Source organism: Nyctereutes procyonoides, unplaced genomic scaffold, assembly GCF_905146905.1.
Source record: "Nyctereutes procyonoides isolate TBG_1078 unplaced genomic scaffold, NYPRO_anot_genome, whole genome shotgun sequence".
Classification (NCBI taxonomy): domain Eukaryota; kingdom Metazoa; phylum Chordata; class Mammalia; order Carnivora; family Canidae; genus Nyctereutes; species Nyctereutes procyonoides.
In genome coordinates, this window is record NW_026575020.1 from 44785812 (window position 1) to 44792166 (window position 6355).

At 37.2% G+C, this 6355-nt stretch overlaps 1 pseudogene; it reads right to left on the minus strand.

Moving 5' to 3' along the window:
* Positions 1-4513: 4513 nt before the first annotated feature.
* LOC129500815 (cell division control protein 42 homolog) lies at positions 4514-5569 on the minus strand (annotated as a pseudogene).
* Between the last annotated feature and the right edge of the window lie 786 nt (positions 5570-6355).

The following is a 6355-nucleotide window of genomic DNA, read 5'->3' on the forward strand; positions in this document are numbered from 1 at the left end:
GCCACCTTAACAACTAATAGAAATATCTTTTCTAATGAACAATTTTGACTTTGAATTCCGCCAGTATTTTTGAAAAAAAAAACTATACTATTTCTTGACAGAAGTGTTCCCGTTTAAAATATATTTTTATTGTAGTTTGATTTGCCAACATATAGTATAACACCCAGTGCTCATCCTGTCAAGTGCCCCTCTCAGTGCCCATCACCCAGTCACCACATCCCCTCCCACATCTCCCCTTCCACTACCCCTTGTTCGTTTCTCAGAGTTAGGAGTCTCTCATGTTTTGTCACCCTCTCTGATTTTTCCCACTCATTTTCTCTCCTTTCCCCTATAATCCCTTTAACTATTTTTTATATTTCCCATATGAGTAAAACCATATAATGTTTGTCCTTCTTCGATTGACTTACTTCACTCAGCATAATACCTTCCAGTTCCTTTCTGCAGAGGTTTTACCAATGGTGTGCTTCTCTTTGCCACACTTCAGAAAAAAGAAGTCTGAATTTCATAATAAAAATAAGAATAACTACCATTTAGTGGGCTCTTTCTCTGTACCCAGCACTGAGTTAAGTGCTTTACATAATTTATTAACAGTATATTTATGGTACTATTACAGTCCTCATTTTATAGATGAGGAACCAGAGGCTTAGAGGGTAAATATTAGGATAGAATATATGTATTTTTTCTTCAGATTTCACTTTTATATTTATAGACAATTAGTCTTATAATTCAAGAGAAAATAACAATGCTGTTAATGGAATCATTAGTGCTACTAATACATAATGTAATTTCAAAGAATAGTTACAAAACTACAAGCTTTGTTGATCTGGCCTAGACTTGTAAGCCAGAACATGACTCCATTTTAGTCTGTGTAATTAACTGGAGATGTCTCAAATCTTTGTTCTCGTATTAGAATGATAATATATAAGCATGGGTGGTATTTTTCTTATGTTGAAACTGCTAAATGTCTTAAATGTCTTTCTGAGTTCTTTTCCTAACTTTTAAGGAGAAAGAAAACCTATTCCAGCAACTGTCCAATATAGTTATTTCTATCTTATCTTTTCTTTTTTCACTTCCATTTGCATGATAAATATTTTTCTATCCCTTCACTTTCAATCTGCATGTGTTTTTAGATCTGAAATGAGTTTCTTGTACATAGCATATATGTGGTTCTTGCTTTCTTATTCATTTCATCACCCGATGTCTTTTGATTAGAGCCTTTTGTCCATTTACATTCTATGTAATTATGGATAGGTATGCACTTATGACCATTTATGGTGCTTGTTTTATGATAGATTTTTGTAGTTCTTTGTTCCTTTCTTCACTTGCTCTCTTCCCTGGTGGTTTGATGGCTTTCCTGAGTGATATGCTTGAACATCTTTCTCTTTGTTTTTTGCATTTCTATTACAGGTTTTGGATTTGTGGTTACCGTTACATTTATATATAACATCTTTTGCATATAGCAGTCTATACTAGGTTGCTGGTTGCTTAAGTTTGAACCCATTCTAAAGTGCTATATTTTTACATTCCCACATTATATATATATATATATACATATATATATTTATATATATGTATATATATAAAGATATATATATCTTTTGTATATCTGTATATATACAGATATATAAAGTATCTTTCTATACATTCTTTTATTTTGTGAATCCCTTGACTGATTGTACTGACTTTGTACTTTAACCTCCATACTGGCTTTATAAGTGATTAATCCGCTACTTTTGTTATGTGTGTATGCACCTGTGAATTTTTGTATGCATCTGTGAAATGTTTTCCTTTCCTAATATTTTTACTCTTGATTATGGGCTTTCCTTTCCAAGTAATTCCTTTAACAGTTCTTGTAAGGCTTGTTTAGTGGTGAGGAACCTCTTTAACATTTGACTAGGAAACTATGTCTTTCTTTTTATTTCTGAATGATATTTGCTGGATAGAGTAGTCTTTGTTGCAGGGTTTTTGTTTTTGTTTTTTCCTTTCAGCACTCTGAATATATCATACCACTTTCTTCTGGCCTGTAAAGTTTCTGCTGAAAAATCAGTTGTTAGCCTTATGGAGTTTCCCTTACATATAACTGTTTTCTCTTGCTTCTTTCGAAGTTCTCTCCTTAGGGAAGCCTGGGTGGCTCAGTGATTTAGTGCCCCCATCAGCCCAGAGCATGATCCTGGAGACCTAGGATCAAGTCCCACGCCGGGCTCTCTTCATGGAGCCTGCTTCTCCCTCTGCCTATGTCTCTGCTTCTCTCTCTCTCTCCCTCTCTGTGTCTCTCATTAATAAATAAATAAAATATTTAAAAATAAATAAATAAATAAAGTTCTCTCCTTACTACTATATTTGGCCATTTTTATTATATATCTTGGTGCACACTTCCTTGAGTTGATTTTGTTGAGAACACACTGTGTCTTCTGAAACTGGATTTGTTTCCTTCCCCAAATTAGGAATTTTCAACTATTATATCTTCTAATAAATTTTCTGTACACTTTTCTCCTTCTGTGATCCCTGTAATGATAGTGTTATTATGCTTGATGTGTCACTGAGTTCCCTTAACCTCTTCTCGCTTTTTGTTTTTATTTTTTCTTTCTCCTGTTCAAATTATTTGCTTTCCATTATTCTCTTTCAGCTTGCTGATCTGTTCTTCTGCTTCTGCTAGTCTACTATTTATTCACTCTAGTGTTTTTAATTTCAATTAATGAGTTCTTCATCTGGTTCTTTTTTATGTTTTCTATATCTATATTCCTGTGAAGTTCTTACTGTGATCCACTGATGGTAAAAATGTCAAAATTAAGACTTCCTGGTTTTCAAAGCCAAATGTTATGGGGATTTGTCTCCACAGTGCAGGTCCTCCATATCTTGCGTGCCTGGCATGAGGTCTGTTGCTCTCCTTTCTCTGTGCTTGGGGTGTCCCTCTCATTTGTGGTTAGTCTTTCTGGGAGTTGGTTCCAAATACATCCCCACCTTTCTTTTTTTTTAAGATTTTTTATTCATTTATTCATGAGAGACAGAGAGAGGGAGAGAGGCAGAGATACAGATGGAGGGAGAAGCAGGCTCCATGCAGGCAGCCCAATGCAGGACTCTCCCAAGACCCCAGGACCACGCCCCAGGCCGAAGGCTGGCGTAAACTGCTGAGCCACCCAGGGGACCCCCATACATCCCTACCTTTCTAAAAAATTTTTTTTCAATATAGCCTCTTCTCTTCAATTAACTGTGAAGGGTCTGTGTGGCCAGTCTTCAGGTCATTTTCTGGATTAGTTACACTAATGTTTATGTATATAGGTGTATCTGTGGGACAAAGTGAGCTTAGGATCCTCCTACTTCACCACCTACCCTGAAAATTCATATTGAATTTTTTATTTATTGTCTTTTATCTATAGTTTTTTATGTATTCTGGATAGAAGTCCATTGCAGGTTTTATAAATTGTAAATATCTCACTGTATATTTTGCCTTTTCAGTTGTATTTTATCTTCTTTTTTGATAGGGAAAAGCATTTTTATTTTTATTTTTTAAAGATTTTATTTATTTATTCATGAGAGACACACACAGAGAGAGGCAGAGACACAGGCAGAGGGAGAAGCAGGCTCCATGCAGGGAGCCTGATGTGGGACTTGATCCCAGGACTCCAGGATCATGTCCTGGGCTGAAAGCAGGCACTAAACCACTGAGCCACCCAGGAATCCCCCAGGAAAAACATTTTTAAGTTACATACTCAATCCATTTGGTGTATTTCAAAAGGTACAGTACTTTTCTTCATTTATCAGTGAAAGAAGTTAGGAATTAACTTCAAAAAAAATCAGCAAATGGCAAACAAATTTCCTTGAAAGTCACAGTCTAGTCACATATATAGTGCATTCTAGAAAAGAGGAGGGGCAAAACAGGTTTCACCCACTTTCATGAGATTCATCAAGTACTGGACCAACTCAAGAATGGAGAGAAAGGCAACTTTCAACATATGTTATTGAGGCATTTACTATATTCCTTCCTAAGAGCGGCAGGTGGGGAACAAGCATTCTAAAATAGATCTAGGAAATGGAATGTGGAATCAATACACCCTTCTCCCATAAGGGCTATCCAATGAACTTTAAAAACATGATTAAGTAAAAACAACCTCCCACACACTCTCCCTTTCCTCCACAAAAGAAAAAAAAAACCTAGATGTTCCAGCTTATTCTCCAGTGTAGATGGAGCCTGGGGGTAGCTTCAACAACCCAATTAGTCTGTTACAGAGTCATCACAAGCTTGCCTTGCTGTTAAACAAAATTTTTTGAAATGACAAAACAGAAACTAGTACTAATCACTTTTCTGACAATACACAATTATTCAGATTAACTAGTATCAAGAGGGGGAAGGGGACCATACTCATGGACCTTATCTCAAACAAGTGCATGTGGGTAGGTGCAGGGCATTTGTCATTATTGTAAAAGCATTTTAATTTTTCACCTTTAGTTTGATTTAACATTGCTTTTAGTATGATGCTGATACCAGCTGTGCAGAAGGGCTCTGGAGAGACAGTCATAGCAGCGTACATCTGTAGTTCCTTGGTTCTGGAGGCTCCAGGCAGTCAGTGTAGCCTTGTAAATACACTCTTTAGGCCTTTCTCTGTGAGAGCAGAACACTGCACAAACCTGACCACCTTCAGGTCATGGGCCAGCTTTTCAACAGTCTTTGTAGTAACAGACTTGTTTGTTCTTGGCACGTTTTTCAGTCATAGAGGAGTCGTCTCTGAGATCAATTTGAATTCCAACCAGCACAAAAAGAGTCTTTGGACAGTAGTGAGTTATCTCAGGTACCCATTTTTCCTTCATGTTTTTCAAATGAGGATGGTGAGACCACTGAAAAACAGACTAGAAATACATCTGGTTTTGGAAGCTCAGTGGTCATACTTTGTCATAATCTTCTTGCCTGCAGTATCAGAAAGTCCAAGAGTATGGCTCTTCACCAGTCAGAACTGTGACTGCATAGTTGTCAAAAACAGTCAGCACAGGGGTGCCTGGGTGACTCAGTCAAACATTTGCCTTTGGCTCAGATCATGATCTCAGGGTCCTGGGATTGAGCACCTCTTTGGGCTCCCTGCTCAGTGGAAAGTCTGCTTCTCCCTTTCCCTCTGTCCCTCCCCTATACTTATGTATGTGCGTGTTCTTTCCCATGAATTCTCTTGGATAAATAAATAAAATCTTAAAAAAAAGTTGGTACCTACTCAGATGGAAATTTGTTTATTGTGTAGAATATCAGAAGACTCATTTTACCAATGGCACCATCACCCACAACACCACACTTTATCTGTATTGCTGAAAGAATTTTATTTCTACTTTAAATATTTCAAACTTGATGATGACCTCAGCTTCTCTGCCAGGGTGTTGGTGCAGGGTCTCATATTGTGTTTTATCTTCTGATGAACAAAGTTTCTCTTTCACATGTAGTGGAATTAGTCAATCTTTTCTTTTATAATTAGAGTGTTTGGGGGCCTGTTTAAGAAATACCGGCATATATTAAGGTCATGAAAACATCTCTTATTTTATCTTCTGGGAGTTTTATTATTTTCCTTTTACATTTAGATCTATAATCCATTCAGATGGGGAATATGAATAATAGTGAAGGGGAATATAAGGGAAGGGAGAAGAAATGTGTGGGAGATATCAGAAAGGGACACAGAACATAAAGACTTCTAACTCTGGGAAATGAACTAGGGGTGGTGGAAGGGGAGGAGGGCGGGGGGTGGGGGTGAATGGGTGACGGGCACGGAGGGGGACACTTGACGGGATGAGCACTGGGTGTTATTCTGTATGTTGGTAAATTGAACACCAATAAAAATTAATTTATAAAAAATAAATAAATAAATAAATATAATCCATTCAGAATTGACTTTTCTATATGATATGGGATAAGGTTCACTATTTTTTTTCTAAATGGATATTCAGCACCATTTATTAACAAGATGATCCTTTCCCTCCTTTAATGTAAGGCTAACTTTTTAATAAATCAAAGACCATAAATGTGTTGCTATATCTGAACTTTTTATTCTTTTTGGTTTTTTTCTTTTTTGGTCTATTTAGTGGTCCTTGCATCAGTACACTTCTGTCTTAACATAGCTTTAATGTCTTGATATTGGGGCCCCTGGGTGGCTCATTTGATTAAGCAATTAAGTGTCTGCCTTTGGCTCAGGTCATGATCCCAGGGTCCTGGGCTGGAGCTCCACATCAGGCTTCCTGCTCAGCAGGGAGTCTACTTCTCCCTCTACCTCTGCCCCTCCCCCTGCTCATGCTCACTGGAGCGCGCGCTCTCTCTCTCTCAAATAAATAAGTAAAAATCTTTAAAAATATATGTCTTGGTATCTAGGGTATAAATCCTCCAAAT